Genomic DNA, 15703 nt, shown 5'->3' on the forward strand with positions numbered 1-15703 from the left:
CCTGCCCCAGAGAGTCTAAGACCAACATGTTATTGCCATCATCACTCTAACACCTATTATCTTTTTTGAAGAAGGTGAAACCAAATGAAAAAAAAACTTCCAATGTGAAGTTATTTTTTAATGTACCCACTTTGATATCAGATAAATACCTTCCTTTCTTTGGGTAATTTCCTGCACATATTGCTCAAACAATTCTTGCCTGGACTTCTTTCTTTCCACTTTCATTGTCATGGGTAACTTTAGCCAGGAATTCTGTAGCAGATATGTGCTTTGCAGCATGAGGCAGAAAAACAATCTCTACCAGTGATAGCTACTGGGTTAGGAAGCTTTGCAACGTCACCTCATTCATTCCTGCTACAATTTGAATAATAATAATAATGATAAATAACATTACTAAATAATAATAATTTTAATTTCAATAATAATAAAAGAGTTAAATGTAGGAATCATTACATTTAAACACATGCAGACTGCTACTGGTATTCCATTTTCCAGGATTCAAAAACCTTCAAAAACCAGCACATCAAAGGTGTACTATACATGTAATCTTGCAACAAATTTTAGCCCTGTTTCTTGGCATCTTCAGGACAATGTTCATTCAATCACAAGCTACAAAAGCATGACAACTCAGTGTCTTATCTGGGCCACATTCTGAAAGTACATGTGTAAAACATTCAATATGCTAATAAATACACCGCAGATAAAATAATCTTGTCATTACCGGTATTACCTTTAGACGTCATCCAGCTCACGTTTTCTCTTATCAATTACAAAGTACCAAAGCAGTCCTTGAATTAGGACATCTCTACCACTGCAGAGAAGTTCAGGTTCCAAACCAGCCTCCATCATGTAGGTAGCTAGGTTTGCTCTTATTTCATCTGAAATCTTTTCATCAGCATTCCACTGTTGTAACTGTTGTATCCAAACAAAGATCTGTTACATCCAAGCTTTAATTTAAAGTCAAAATATGTGTTTAAAATAAATTTGTCTTTTTGCATGCACTTAAAAAACATGACCATCCCAACTGTGCTTTGAAGTGTAAAATCTGTCATTACTTAATTCCTCATTGACATAATCCTCTAGCAATGTCTTAAAAAAATAAAAGGAACAAAACCTCAATATTATTTCTCAGTCCTTATACATGTACTCTGATATGGTGGCATGTCATGTCACCCTCTTGGATACCCTAGATTATTGTCCCAAAGGCTTGGGTTCTTGTATGCTGTCTTCAGCAAGATGTCCATGATCACATTCAGAGTAAGAAAACATGGAAATTGAGGTGTTATCCATTGATGAATAGGGAAGAAAACTATATGGGTAGCTTAAAAGATAGATGACTTTAGTGTACACATAACCTGCACTAGCTTTCACTGCATTAAGCTTTAGAAAAAATAATTAGCAACTATTCCATGAGTGCAAATGCTTGTTTTATTAAAAAACACCCAAGGAATTGCGATATTTGAGTTCCCTGCCTGTTCTTCGCTGACACTTATACCTAAGGTACCATATTTGTGTTTCATGGTATATTAGCCCATTTCCCACAATGGCTAAGCCAATTAAAACTCTGGAATTGCGTTAACCAATAATCCAGTTTTAAATATAATTATTATAAAAGAAAATTATTTCAAACCCTAACAAACCTCTTGTCTGGTCTCCCACAGGATAAGATCAGGAAGATCCTCCAGTACTATTGGGGGAGGATTCTTTGCTAGGTCATCATGAGACCAGTAGTGCTTTGCCACGGGAGAGAGTCCATAAACACCAGGCCCTCCATGTAATATGGAGTGACCAATTATCTTGCCAATGGTGGTATATGCTCCCATCTGCTGCTCAATCTGGTTGTGTATGGGAAGTAAATGGTCAAGTTCTCCTTCAAAGAACAAAATGGGTCTCCCTTCACCATGAATTCCTTCTTGTAGAATCTTCATGGCACAGACAAAAAAACTCCCTAACTGGCCCTGCACCAACTCCTTCACCTTCAAACCGCACCCTGGGTGGTACTCTCAAGTTCTTTCGGGGGTCTTTATACAAACCCAAAATATCATTTTTGAGCTCTTCATTTCCTTCCATTCTGCTGACAAAGAAATGCTCTCTTGGTTTATCCCTTTGCATGTTGCTTCTCTGAAAATCTTCTTAGGCATCCATGGGACTTTAAGTCTGGGTATAAGTTCTCATCTTTTCTGGTGTTGTTTTTGATGTGAATGCTGGGGTTAAAAGATCAACGTTGCTGTTGTGGTCCTCATAACCTAAAAAATTGTAATACAGCAAGAGAGGTAAAAATTACTATAATGAAAACAGTCATCACGACAATGAGTGATCTTGTCTAAGCTGGCTGCCTACTGTGAATTTTGACTTCAAAAAATTAGGTATTTTGGTCCAAATGGCCCTTTATAGAAGGGGTTGCTAACCAAATTTGCTTGCTCAGGTGGGTTCAGCTGTATGTAAATAAGTTTTCCTGTAGCTGGATAAATCTCAATACTCGCTATTAGGGATTATTTTCTGTTCCTTTTTTCTTAATTTTCTAAAAGAAATTTTGTAAAGACCGAGCCGGAAGTTATGTTACACGTAAGAGTGAACCAGAAGTTATGTTACACGTAAGAGTGAACCAGAAGTTATGTTACACGTAAGAGTGAACCAGAAGTTATGTTACACGTGCAGGGCGATTGACAGTTCAAAAATAAAAGTCCCTGGATTTTGGGGAGAAGCGCTTATGCCATCAGAAAAAAAAAATTGTGTGGATGTTTTGCACTTTTTACGGGAATTTCAATGGGAAATCTTGACTTTGTTGGAATTAATTTGGAGTGGAAAATTTATGAACCTAAGGAGAAACACTCACCGTTTACCATGTCTGGTATTTCAAGAAATAATCCTAACAACTCCTGTGCAGCAAGGTTGACATCTCCATTGTTATTGAACAATGATTGAGAGATCTGCTGCAAAGTTGCATCTGGACATAACTCCCTCAACATGTCAGTACTGCTGCCTACATTGCCAGTTGATAATGCAGAAATGGTGGATGGACACTGAGTCAGACCATATTTACAATCTCGTCATTCTAATGATTGGCACAGGAAGAAATTAAGTCAACATTAATAAATATTGTCTATAATAGCTGCAAGATACTTTCCCATCATTTTCCAGCCCTTTATACCTAGATGCGTCAGTACTACCACTCTTTATTGGTTGCTGATACAATAATAGTATGAAACAAATACCCAATCAAGGATAACCAACTTGTGATCATTTTCAGATAAGAGGTCACCATAACAACAGCTGAGTTATGATAGGTTATTGAGTTATTATCAGCATGCCATGTTACAACTTTTTAGCAACGTATCAAAAATTCTTTCAGATTGAGGACATTCCCAGAGCTTTCAATAATTTCATTTACTTTTCAGCCACAGACCTTTTTACCTTTTTTTACTTAATGAAAATTATATGGCAGCTTTTGATAAATGGGTTCATGAGCCCATGTTAACTATAATATTAATTTCTTTCAATCACACCTTTCCTCTTCAGATTGATCTCTGCATCTATCTACTGCTGGACCTTCAGATACTACTGGTGCCTAATAAAATAATGCAAATAATAACAATGACAAAAACCATAACAATTATGACAATAAGTAAATTGATTCAAACAGTTGATTAATAACTATAGTATCAGTACTGAAACAAATACACCAACCAAAATAAATAAAAAGAATAACAATTTTTTTATACACTGAAACCTGTGATCAGTGATTGAGTCATTGCTTAAGGAAATCCCTGAGCTTATTTAGAATCACCTTTCTCAAAGCAGGGAGTGCTGATGTTCCATCTCTGGAAGAAAAGTATACGTCATGAATGTTACACTTTGAAATCTAGCATACACTGCAGGTGCTATATAACTATGCTGTAAAACGTAAGTACAGCTGGCTACTTTTTGACTATTTGAGGATAATCACTTAAGCTGGAATAATTAACTTTCTGCATCAGAGCATCAACATAGTTTGGAGAATTCAGTTCTCAAATAATGAATTAATTATCAACTAATGCTCCAGTTAAGTTAATGTTTTGTGCCAAATTCAGTTTACCAAATCAGCCTTAAAAAAAAGTACTGAAATAATATATGTTGGAAAAATAAAGAAGTATATTAAATATTGTTCAAATATTGGGATTGAAGCTGAAGATTAATACATAATTTATATCAAGTCAAAAGGATGCACATTGACTTTTTCTCTGTACTTTACCTTGATAAAGCCAGTGGGGTCATTTTGGATTCACATACATCAACCTAAAATGTACAAGTGAAGTCATTAAAAAGTACGTCATTTAGCACACAAACTCTGATGTGTGATCAAGTTCCATTGTCAATGGCACTTATTACAGTATTCACATTGTAATACTCAAAATCAACACTAACATTTAGTTCATCAACAATCTATGTAAGGTGTACAGACTAATTCAACTGTTTTTAATTGTCATTGATACAATGGGATCATACCTTTTCATCAATCACATCTCTGCAAAACAAAACAAAACAAAAAATACTGAGAACCCAGTCCCGTGTTTGTTTTTTAAGTTAATGTATTTTACATGTGTCCCCCTTTACAGACATTCTGATCACTGAAGCTGAAAAAAATGTCACATTTTTTAAATACTGACAATGATTAATATCATCAGGCAACCTTTTGGCTTCACATAATTTATTGTGTGATCCAAAAGTTTGTTTATACTCTTTAACACCAAATGACTTCCATTCTACCCCCTATGGATAGATTCATTTACCTTGAGAATCCGCCTCCTCAGACCTGTTGGTGTTCTCTCACCTGGGCCATAGCAATCATCAAATTACAGTTCAAACACTTAACCTTTGGAGAAAGCGCAGCCTAAAAAAAGATATATACTACTGTTAATTTAACACCACGTAACACTTAAAATATTTTCCCCATCATTCATAAATGTTACCTCAGGCACATCTGGCTCCTCATCTAGGTCAGCTTGGAGAGGACGAATGTAGGCAACAGCCTGCCCTAACCTGTCCTTAAGATGTGGGACTGTGTAGCCAAAGGCCCCTGGATATACCAAACGTAGCTGCCTCTGACCACCACCTCCTCCTTCTGCATGGAGGACTTCAAACCCACCTCCACTTTTCAGTTTTGGAAAGTGCTCCTCTAATGCACAGGCCAACTCCTCATGACTTGCATTTTTCTTAATCGACAAGTGGGCTTTGCCCAAACCTGCATCTAACAGCTTATTTAGCCTCTCCCTTGATGGAGTGATATTTTCTTGCAGGCCAAGCAAACAGAAATCATGCGTCCAAGTCTCCTTGGGCACAAACATTTTCTTGGCTGGGATATACCCAGCCATCTTTTGTTTTTTAGGGAGTGGCTGACCTCTGCTTGTACGGGATGAACACAATCCTGGAAATCTCCTGAAAAGCAATAAAACTTTTGGTTTCCAAAGCAGAGTATAATGCTTGTTAGTATATACCACACAAGTGAATAGTGCTTTCCGCACAGGCTGATTGGTTAACTCGGAGTGATTAGCAAAGCACTATCTGAGAAGCCGAAGAGAAACAAAATGGCTTTGCCCGTCACTTTGTGTACCGAAAGTAATGTTTTGGTTCACTAGTTATTCAACTTCTGTGGTATATACTAAAACAATTAGTCACCTCAGTGTTGGTGAAAGTGGTGAATATTTACCGAGCCGCAAAGTGGAGAGGTAAATATCCACCACTATTCACCTCCACTTTGGTGAATACTTGTTTATTATAATACAATAAACAGGATATTTCTTTCAACCATGCTGAAGAAAATAACAGATAATGCAAATTAAAAAATTGCTCCCTCTTATTGGCACCCCTTCAGAATTTCAATGCTAGAAAGGACTGGGTTAGGATATAAATATAAGGGGTATAGAAACAAATATAAGTTCGTGGTACAAAAAGTGTAAATTCCAAAAGTACTTTTTACACCAGTTAATTTTGAGCTTTTGATCACTTGCTGGGCTCGAGATCGTCGTGCCATTTTATCAAATGCAAATCGTCAAAACTTGGTGTGTTTCTGGGTAAGAATTCTACACCAGAAGAATTCTGATCTACTTTGTCCGTAAAAAGTACTTTTTACATGTAAACATACGAGCTGTTTGCATTGCTTTACATTAGGCATTTCTTACCTTACTTCCCTTAAGACCTTACTGCAACGAGCAGCTAACGGTGGCAAGAGCGGGAAGAAACACTCCCAGCAGGGATGAAAAAGGCCGGGATATAAGCACCCTGGTCCCAGACTGCTAGCAGCCAAAGTCTCCCGTACTCTGTCACGCAACGTTACTCGAGGCGTTGCGTGACAGAGACGGCCAGAACAGGATTGATTGCTTGAAGTGCTTACGTAAGTAAGTAAGTAAGTAAGTAACTTTATTTAATGAGGGTAAAAACACTTTACAGTCATTGACTGATAAACTCGTGGCCCTCCCTTAAACAATTAAAATATAAATCACAATGATTTTAAAAATATCTAACTATGAATAATAATAAGTATAAAACGGGTAAAATTACTAACATCAATAAAATGGACTAAAATCTTGTTGGTGCATGCAATACAAAGAGTTAGAGGACACTAAGAAATTGTGAAATGTTCAATATTTGCATACCCCTTCTTTATAAGCTTGATGCATTTCTCTTTAAAAACATTAATGCTATCACAGGATCTTATGCTAGGAGGTAGGGAATTCCATAGTGAAGTTGATGTAGAAGCAAAAGTTTTTCCTCCTTCTGTTGCTCTGTTACTCTTAGGGCATCGTAGCGTGATGTGACTATAACGCGAGGATCTTACCGATATGTCACTCACACGTATCAACTTACTAGATATGTATTCTGGGCATTGACCATGTAGACATTTAAAGATGAGGCATAGCTTATTAACATTGATTTCTTCATAGAGGGGTAACCAGTCCAACTTGTTAAATAAGTCAACAGTTCGTTCATCCCTTGCTGTTTTAACATCCAATATTACCCTGGCCGCTCTCTTTTGTAGTCGAAAGACTCATCTGATATTTGCTTTAGATGTTATACTCCAGACTGCTCCGCCATACAGAAAAAGAGGCTTAATGGTTGCATTGTAGAAGAGTATACGCTCATTTAAAGGTAAATAATGCCTAATTGATCTCAAGATACCGATGCGCTTAGTAAGTTTCTTACATAAATGTTCAACATGCTCGTTAAAAGAAAGGTCCAGGTCAATATATACTCCAAGTAGTTTATAGCTTGTAGTAGTTTCCAATACATCTCCTGTGCTGGAACGGATTTCTATCTGGTCGCAGCAGTCCATCTTTGCACGCAGTCTAGTACCGGTTACGAACACGGATTTTGTTTTGGCCATGTTCAGCTTAAACCGGTTATTGCCTGTCCATTTTTCCAGTTCTACAGTACTTTGACATAGTCTGGAACAAAGATTCCTGTGGTACTCTGTGCATCAAAGCCTGAGGCGAGGATTGTGCACTATGGATAACCGTGCGCTGTGTTCAGTTTTGAAGGAATGAACGCACAAGGACCAGGCTGTTGTCCTCTAGACCATAAATGCGCAGTTTTTCAATCAATATCTCATGGTTAACAAGATCGAAGGCCTTCTGGAAGTCGGTGAAAACTAAACCATTTATCCGGTTGTCATCAAGATTTAACAGCATTCGGTCGACAATGTCTATTAAGGCTGTCTCAGTCAAGTGGTGTTTCCTAAAGGCAGATTGCAATGAATATAGGAGATTATTGTCCTTGAGAAAAGTAGATAGAGAGTTGTGTAAATGTCTCTTGAATATTTTTGAAAGTGCAGGAAGGACTGAGATCGGCCTGTAGCTGTTTTTGTCAGACTTGCTCTTCTGCTTGTGTATTGGCATCACCTTAGCCTGTTTCCATGCTGTCGGAAAAGTGCCACTAGTGATACAGATGTTTATGAGTTTGGCCAGTGATGGTGCTATTGCCGTAGCTGTTATCTTTGATATGCGGGCACTCTCGCCATCCACACCAGTCGCTTTGCTTGAAGGGATAGCTTCAATAAGTCGTTTGGTCTGGTTCGGCATGATAGGAGGAAAAGCATGCATGGTATTTGAGGTCTTGCGTTTGTTGACAAAAGATATCAGGGTCGCTGGGTTAAACTCAGTGGCAGTTTTGTCTCAGAGACTTTCAGCTAAGCCCGTAAAATGTTTGTTTAGCACTTCGGGAATCAAGTCTTCATTGTTGATTTGCGTGGTCTTGTTCTCTTCTAAATAGGTCACACCTCTAGTGTTTCGTTGTCTGGAAAGATCCTTGAGCGTGGACCAGATTTTCTTTGGATTGTTTTGGTGTTCCCTGAATGATTCATGGAAGAAATTTCTCTTGGCAGCTCTAATTGCCTCGGTGACTTTGTTTTTGGCGCTCCTCAAGGCTAACCAGTCATCAGGAACGTTTGAGTGTTTGGCTTTTTTGAGGAGACGATCACGTTTTTTCATCAGCTTTAGGATCTCAGGTGATAACCATTTCGGTTTTGTTTTGTGTCGGATACATTTTCGTTTGAGCAGCGCATTTGCATCAATGGCTTTATTAAGAAGAGAATACCAGCCATTTACCATGTCATCTACTTCATCAAAAACAAAGATTATGTCCCATGGGGTCTCATATAATGTCTTGATAAACCTTTCATGGTCTAAGGATTTGAGATTCTGATAGGTGATATATTTATGGTTCTTTGTGTTGTCAGGAGAATAATGGTTGTACAAACGCACAGCCAAGACCGGAAGGTGATCACAAATGCAAATATCCGGACATTTGATGTTTACAATCCGGTCTGGTTTGTTGCTCCAGATATGATCAAGGCATGTATTACTGATGGGACGCGTAACAGCCAATACAAGTTGTGTAAATTTAGAATCTTTCAACCCCTTGGCCAGTCGATGGCTATTAAACTCTTTTTGGAGGTAATCCAAGTTCATGTCTCCTAGCAGAATTGTCTCCATATTTAGTGAACAAGCGTGTTCGATGTTTTCGGCGAGTCTATGGTCAAGATCGGCCTTCGCATTAGGGGGACGATAAATACCTGCCATAAGTAACGGCCGTTAAGATTTGAAGGGACAGACTTGGAACCAAAGAACTTCTAGGTCAATTTCTTCAAGGTCAGTACAATGTGAAATATTTAGCTCAGTGTTGATGTAGACAGCGATGCCTCCGCTGGAGCCTGTTTGACGGTCTTTTCTTAGCAGATCAAAGCCAGGAATGTATAATTCCTCCGGTGTCTTTTTGCAGAAAAACGTCTTGGTGATCACCAGGATGTCAAGGTTTTTCCAACCGTCCGAGCCCAATATATGCATTTTAATGTCTTCAAGCTTGATCTTTGTCAGATAATTTACATTCCATTGACCAAATCGAAGACCTTTGGCGGGAAGCTTGAAAGCGTTGTGTTCGTTCTGATTGCCTATTGTTGGGCCTGGATTTGTTGCAATATCACCACAGGCGAGTAAGCCAAGGGAAATGTTTAATTCTGCAATCAGTGTCAGCTTCAGGTACTTGAGTAGGACTCTCAGTGGCTTTGTTTTCGAAACCTCGGCCATCTTGGTCTTGGGAGAGCTGTTCATGTTTGGAACCAACACATTGTAATTTGCCACGGATGACATGATACTGGCATAAAAAGCTTTTACATCGGTCGGTTACCTTCGTTACCTTCTTTTGGTGATTTTGTGTCCTCCTGCTTTAACGAAGCCTGCTCCATTTTCTTCTCTTATGACTCCATCATTTCCTTGAATTGTTTACATAGCGCTTCGTATTCCATTTTCGGTTTTACCGGTTCTTCTTTGTTTTGTCCTGTTTAACCACGCAGCCATGGGCCGAGCGCGGTTCATGGTTTACCCGTGGTTTTTTTTTTCGACTTGTGTGCGAGCAGACCCAAGCTTCTACTCAGCCAAATTTTGAGTCACGCAACCTGTGAGGTTTACTCTCCAAGAGCTGTTGAAACATTAACAAATCTCATCTGCGATACTGACTTTCGCGGGAAAAAAATTAAAAACCCAGCGTTCTTCGAAAATTATATCTTTTCAGCAGAAATTTCACTCGGAACATACATATTTATATTCGTTTGAATCATCGATGAAATGACCTTTTTCGGATATTTTTTCCTTTGGGGTTACAAAATCACGCCGAACCCACATGTTGCAAAAAATCTCTTGAAAACCCTGATTTCGAAACGATATATCACTTAAGCGTTAATAGCTACCACACATTGGCAGGCGGTAAATCTATTCCTTAACAATCGAACTTTATCGTGATAAAATTTCAGCGAAATCGAACAAAACCAGAATTAATTAGAATTTTTTTGTGACTTCACTCCCCAGACTTGACCTAACAAAGGAAGCCACGGTCGCCCATAGCAACCGAAAAACACGAACATAACAAAGCAGACGTTTCGGCGAAAAACTCCAGAATTATTGCCTGAGAGCTTAAACTTGAATGGGAACATCTTTTTCGAACTTTTTTCAACTGATTTAGACGAAAGACTGGCCTCGGCAGACTACAAAAAAGACCAAGAGAAAAGACAGAACAAGACAGCAGAACAAGCCGATAATATTAATTCATCGCGTGGCTTTCGGCACGAAAACGAAAATACAGCTTACTTCTGGATAAATTCAGCCTTAGAAGCCAGCAAGTGGTCCCAAATTACTATCTGTATCCTTACAAATGTCTTGACTCCCATCTCCGAAAGATTTGGCTGCAATTTTTGAGCAAATAACGGCTGCGAAGGAGACTACGCCAGAAGTGACGGTGATTAATTTATTTGCAATTTTGGGAGTATTTCTTGTCGGTTGAAGCAAATGAAGCGAATTCTTTGGCTGTTTCGTGGCAGCGAGTTCAGTGGTGGGAGAATATTAAATATTTGCAAGCTGAGTGAAGGTGTCAGAATGTGCAAGAATTACATCTTTTGTAGGGAAAGACGGAGTTCTTGAATTATGTGACTCGTGTAACTACTTTGCTAGCCTTTTACTCATGGAAAAAAACCAATTAAATTCGATCATGATTTTTAAGAAAGCAAGCTGTTGTTATTAGTGTTATTATCGTATTGTTCTGGCCTACATATCCCGAATGAAGTTCCAAATTAAGACAATTACGTCATCGGAGATTTCAGAACGGGTTCGACTGATGGTGCAATAAGAGGCTTAAACAGTACGTGTGTAGCGGTTGATATCAGTTGTTGTGTCACACATTGATCAAGTGATTTTTTGTTTATAGCCACCAGTTAATCAAGAAGGACTGCTAGTAGACAAGAAACGTGAAGGTAGATGTTCGGGTGATTGTTTTGGAAGCGCTTGGTTTTGTAGTATTGCTGCTTTTAGCATGCTTTTTGCCGTGAATGTTTGATTGCAAGATATTTAAACAGGTCATGCAAATCTTAAAGGTTGGACAATAGGCAAAACGCTCGTTCGCGGAGGCAAATTGTGGCGCGGCGAAAACTCTAAATTGTTAAATAGTTCTTGTGTAGTCTTTGTTTTCAGTTGTTGTGCTACATATTGAGGAAACAATTTTGTTTGTTCCGTAATCAGTGAATCAACAAAGACCGCTTGGAGACAAGAAACATGAAGGTAGATGTTATCATGTTTATTGTGCAAAATGCTTGTACGAAGAGAATTTGAGACTAGATGGGAATGTGGAATGTGGACGTTAAAATGCTTTTTGAGTATCTTTATGCTATAGTTATGGAATGCTTTTCGTCATGAATTTTTGATTGATCTCAAGATATTTAATAAGTCATGCAAAGCCTAAATGTTCGTCCAGAAGAGAAATGTTTGGTCATAGAAGCAAAATTCTGGTGGTGGGTTGGAAGAGGGGGAATAACAGAGAAACGGTTTATCGTATCGTTCCCAAGTCTGTGTAAGCGTGCAGTTTCTTAGGTTTCTATGCCTGAAATATTGTCACCTGTTCCAGTACGTACGGAAACGTACAGTAAGAAATAAAACGAAATTCCTTCAGATGGCTTTGGTTTTAATTGTTTTGTCCTTTTGTTTCTTTAGGTTCCAAGATTCCGTAATCAGTGAATCAACAAGGACCGCTTACAGACAAGAAACATGAAGGTAGATGCTATGGTGTTTATTTCGGAAAATGCTTGTACGAAGAGAATTTGAGATTAGATCGGAATGTAGCCGATAAAATGTGGAATATTGCCGATAAAACGCGTTTTGAGTATCTTTATGGTATAGTTGTGGAATGGTTTTCGCTATGAATTTTTGATTGATCGCAAGATATTTAATAAATCATGCAAAGCCTAAATGTTCAGCAAGAAGAGAAACGTTTGGTCATACAAGCAAAATTCTGGTGGTGGGGTAGGGGAGGGAGAATAACAGAGAAACGGTTTATCGTATCGCTTCCAAGTCTGTGTAAGCATGCTGTTTCGTAGGGTTCTATGCCTGAAATATTGTCACCTGTCCCAGTACGTGCGGAAACGTACAGTGAGAAATAAAACGAAATTGCTCTCCGATGGCTTTGGTTTAATTGTTTTGTCCTTTTGTTTCTTTAGGGTCCAAGATTCCGTAGGTGATCTACGAGTTTATGGGTGATGAGTTACCCTGTTCGTCCTAACATAAAAAACGACTGAAGTGGAAACAAAGAAAAACAAAATCAAACAAAGCTTAACAAAAGAAACTGAAATTGTGACAAAAATGAAATACAGTGAACAGTATTGAAGTAAATAGTGCATCAGAGGGTGCTCAGTGAGGACGTGAAGTTATCAAACGCAGATAGTATGGTGGAGATAATAAAATAAACTTGTTGTCGATTTCGGTTTGCATTGTTTATTAGTAGTGTCAACAGCCGAAGGAAGAGTAAAGGACAACGCTGTACAGAACCGAGTAGGCTGCCTGTAAAACAGATGAAACGGTTTTTGAAAAAGAGAAAACTAAGGAAAAGAATTCGAAATTACATATTAAAAAATGTTTTCAAGTCGTCAAAAGTTTATCAAATTATCTGAGCTCCCTTCCTTGGCGAAACACTTGTCTTTGCTAATTGTGAACGTATATATAATAGAAGCCAATGAGTTTAGGATTACTAAGAAATACCCCTTGAGAAATAGTTGTAAAATGTTGTCATTAGGGAGTAAAATGGTGTACAAGAGCTTAAATCACAAAATGAACAACATTGCCAGTAAGCTCTCAGGGGATATAGAAACAAATCCAGGTCCGTTTGTTGTTGATCCTTCCAAAACCATTCGTGCTCCATATAGTCAAGGAAATAGTGTAGTTTTCGGTTCAAATGCGGGAAAACAATGTGTGGCAATGAGCTTGATAGCAATGCTATTTGACTTTACCTGTTCAATAAGATCATCCGCAGATCTTAAAGAAATAATGAATGTTGGTAATGAGTTATACACAGGGCTATCACAGTCTGCAGGACAGGATTTCTTAATGTTGACGGAGTTACCTGAAGTATTGTTTCTAAGAGATACTATGTATAGATTAAAATACAGTGACAGCTACTTTAGAAACGTGTACAATTTTAATGACTGTACAATAGAAGCTCATTGTCTACCCTTAATTGAAGCGTTTGAATTATTGCTGAGAGAAAATTTTACATCGTTTATTCTCACGATAACGACTTGTACAGTAGCCATTCTAGTAAAAAGTAGTGGCACATTTAAAGTGTTTGACTCACATAGCCGTGATTCTGAAGGAATGTTTGATCCCTGTGGAACCTGTGTGCTAGTAGAGATACCTTCTCTTGATGCACTAGTACAGTATTTTCAAAACTTATACGTTGGAATTATAGATGCAGTTTATGAATTAAGAGGCGTTCAGATATCAACAGATATGACTGGAAGGTTTGGTCTAACGACAACCGAAATTTCTCCACCAGTAAATATTGAGAATTTAAATAGAAATGAACTAATTTCAGATAGTTCACTAGAAAGTGATACGTTGTTTTGCTCGTGTACACGGTGTTGTTTTATTTGTTTCGATGCAATTTGTTTCTCAATCTTAAAGGAAATTCGTTATTGGAATGAAAATACATTGGACGCCATAATTGAGAAAAGTAACCAGCTACACGAGAATATGATGTTGAAAGAACATTGCACGGTCTCTGATCTTCCAAATTCTGTTGCAATAGACGTTGCTACCATTGAAGTACGTTTCAATGTAGTATACAAAGGAACACAAAAAGAGCAAGAATCGTTATTTGTCTTACAAGAAATGAAGAAAGTTATAACAGAAAATCTAGAACACAATACTGGTTTTTTGATGTCCATGTCCCAGTCAAAGTGCTATGTTTGCTGCATTTTTAAAAGAGGAAATATGGGGAGAAAAAGTTATGCTGTATTTGGACTTGACAATAAAGACTCGAAAGGTTATGTTTATGAAATTGTCCAAAGTGTAACCAGTGCAATGGTACTTCTCCTCAGAATGCTAACAGATAAAACAACATTAGAGGCAAAAACGTATGAAATGCAGTTTATCAAATGCAGTTGTGACCTGTTAGAAAAAGATCGCCAGAAAATTATAAGAAGACACATGTCAGTAAAGCAGAAGCAGAAACTTGTTAAACAACGAAGAGAAAACTATGCTGCAATGGAACCAGCGAAAAAACGAGCTTTGTTAGATAACTGCGCTGCAAAGTATGCCAACATGGAATTCTGTCAAAAGAAAGCATTAAGGATTGGAAAGGCCGAAAAATACCGACTTATGGAGCCGACTAAAAAGCAAAAATTGAGTGTTCAAAATGCTGAGAAATACAGACTTATGGAACCGAATAAAAAGGAGAAATTGAGAGTTCAAAATGCTGAGAAATAGACTTATGGAGCCATATAAAAAGCAAAAATTGTCTCTTCAAAATGCTGAGAAATACAGAAGAATGGAATCTGGGGAAAAGAAGGACCTAATAAAACGAATAGTAACTAAGGGTAAAGAATTAAAGGAGGAAAAATGCTTCTCTACACATTCACTGGACTATTATATCCAGCAATTCAATCGAGATATAAGGGAGGGTCCTTATTATATCTGTGTAGTGTGCAATAGACTTCTGTATAGAAAAACCGTATTGCAATTTAAGAAGGACAAATACAACTCCAGTTCTTGTTTGTTTACAAGTGTCATGTCATTTAACGGAAACATGTACATTTGTAACACTTGTCACGTCACAATCAAGAAGAAAAACAAAACTCCGTGTCAAGCAGTGTACAACAATCTCGCGGTTGATGACGTGCCACCAGAACTTGCAAGTTTAGAAAAACTTGAACAAATATTAGTTTCTCAACGAATCGTATTTCAGAAAATTGTTGTGATGCCAAAAGGCCAGCAAAGGAAAATTAGGGGAGCAATCTGTAATGTGCCAGTGTGTTGTGAAGAAACATGTCATGTTTTACCAAGGCCACCTGATAGTTCTGGAATTATTATGTTAAAATTAAAAAGAAAATTGCAATTTAGAGGTCATGTTTATTTTCAGGCAGTGCATCCAGAGGTAGTGCTACATGCTCTCCAGTGGCTTCAACGGAATAATGAATTATATGAAAATGTAGCCATTAACCTTGAAAACATTGATTGTGAACTGTTGAGTCTTTGTGATCATGAACAAGAAACCAAATCGGGCATTGCAAGCTGTTCTCAGACTGGAATTTTAGTTGGTGATTGTGATGGCAATGATGGCGACTATATGAAGGAACAGGGAGATAACGAACAAGGTGGAAAAGACAAGGGACATAGTTCTGAGGGTGGAAACTTAAATA

General features: G+C 37.9%; 1 long non-coding RNA gene and 1 pseudogene across 2 annotated transcripts; both read right to left on the reverse strand.

The window, feature by feature from the left end:
* Positions 1–1620: 1620 nt before the first annotated feature.
* On the reverse strand, positions 1621–2969 carry LOC149099799 (uncharacterized; annotated as a pseudogene).
* A 539-nt stretch (positions 2970–3508) lies between these two features.
* Positions 3509–4558, reverse strand: LOC149099800 (uncharacterized). 2 transcript variants are annotated; one of them, XR_016203483.1, is made up of 4 exons: positions 4486–4558; positions 4232–4275; positions 3788–3821; positions 3509–3568 (listed from the first exon to the last, which is right to left on the reverse strand). It is a non-coding gene; the product is annotated as an uncharacterized LOC149099800 (long non-coding RNA). The 2 variants fall into 2 exon arrangements; XR_016203482.1 differs by having other exon boundaries at positions 4232–4558.
* Positions 4559–15703: the final 11145 nt, after the last annotated feature.

This window comes from Orbicella faveolata, unplaced genomic scaffold (genome assembly GCF_042242905.1).
Source record: "Orbicella faveolata isolate gen_17 unplaced genomic scaffold, um_ofav_v1 contig_46, whole genome shotgun sequence".
NCBI classification, from domain to species: Eukaryota; Metazoa; Cnidaria; class Anthozoa; order Scleractinia; family Merulinidae; genus Orbicella; species Orbicella faveolata.